This window comes from Sinocyclocheilus grahami, unplaced genomic scaffold (genome assembly GCF_001515645.1).
Source record: "Sinocyclocheilus grahami isolate Dianchi unplaced genomic scaffold, SAMN03320097.WGS_v1.1 scaffold1899.1, whole genome shotgun sequence".
Taxonomy (NCBI): domain Eukaryota; kingdom Metazoa; phylum Chordata; class Actinopteri; order Cypriniformes; family Cyprinidae; genus Sinocyclocheilus; species Sinocyclocheilus grahami.
Genome location: NW_015507078.1, coordinates 65,521 through 66,705, shown reverse-complemented (window position 1 = coordinate 66,705; position 1,185 = coordinate 65,521).

Sequence of the window (1,185 nt, the reverse complement as noted above, 5' to 3'; positions counted from 1 at the left end):
TCCATAAATCAGATCCCAAACAAACTGATCAGTACATTCAGCTGTGAATCAGACAAAATTAAAGTTTATAGCAAGAGGATTAATGTTAGTATTAAATAAATGCATAATACTGAATATACTGGATACTTAGGGCTGCCAAAAAAAAAAAAAGGTTCTGCAAATTCCTGATGGGACTGATTATTTAATTCTAAGTTAATGGCAGATTTATTTTTAAATGTCTAGATCCGTGTTTCTCAATTAGGGGCCCGGGGCCCACTGAGGGACCACAGCAATTATTTAACTGTATTTATAAAATAATAATAATAATAATAATAATCAATGTGAGAAAATAAGATGAGAAAATAATTCTTAAATATTTATTAAAATAAATAAAAAAATCCTTCAATAACTATTGTTTTTAAGAACATACAGAATCAGATGACTTGTGGTAAAATATATTAAATGTGTAATTAAACTAAAATATAGAATTGAAATATAATATAATAACCAATTTGGCAAAATAGTTCAAAAATAAAACTGTAGAGAAGAAAAAGAAAAGGACTATGCTTTGAAATCACATTGATGATTAAATCAGAGCTTAAAGCTTCATCATGTGTTCAATGTATTTGACAGGAACATTATTCTTAACCTTAATCTGACTGTAGTTCAGATGAAAGATCAGAGTGTGTTTTACAGCATATAAACACGCCAAGCGTCAGCCGTGTGTCTTTAGCGTGTGGCTCCAGCCGCTGCAGACTTTCACTTGTTTTGGCCGTCAGGTCTGGTTGTGTTGAGCCGTGTGTGTGTTGCTTTGATAGCTGGAGAGTATCAGCGCTGTTAAACGCTCCTCCTGCTGAGCTGCTGACACCACACGCAGCAAAGCATGCTGGGTGGGCCGCGCGGCCCTGACACAGCCAAGGTCATGACCCTACAGCATACTTCACACACCGTCTCATCTTAACAACACACACACACCTCGCTCGGTCTCAGTCCGTCTCTCTCTGCTGATCCAGGGTCCTGTTTCTCTGGATGGGTTTGTTAAACACCGATATTAAATAATCAGTGAATGTAGACCTACAGGTGAACCCAACACTCCTGCTGACACACACACACACACACACACACACATACATACACACACACTCACACACTCATACACTCACGCACACACACACATACACACACACTCACACACACACACACACA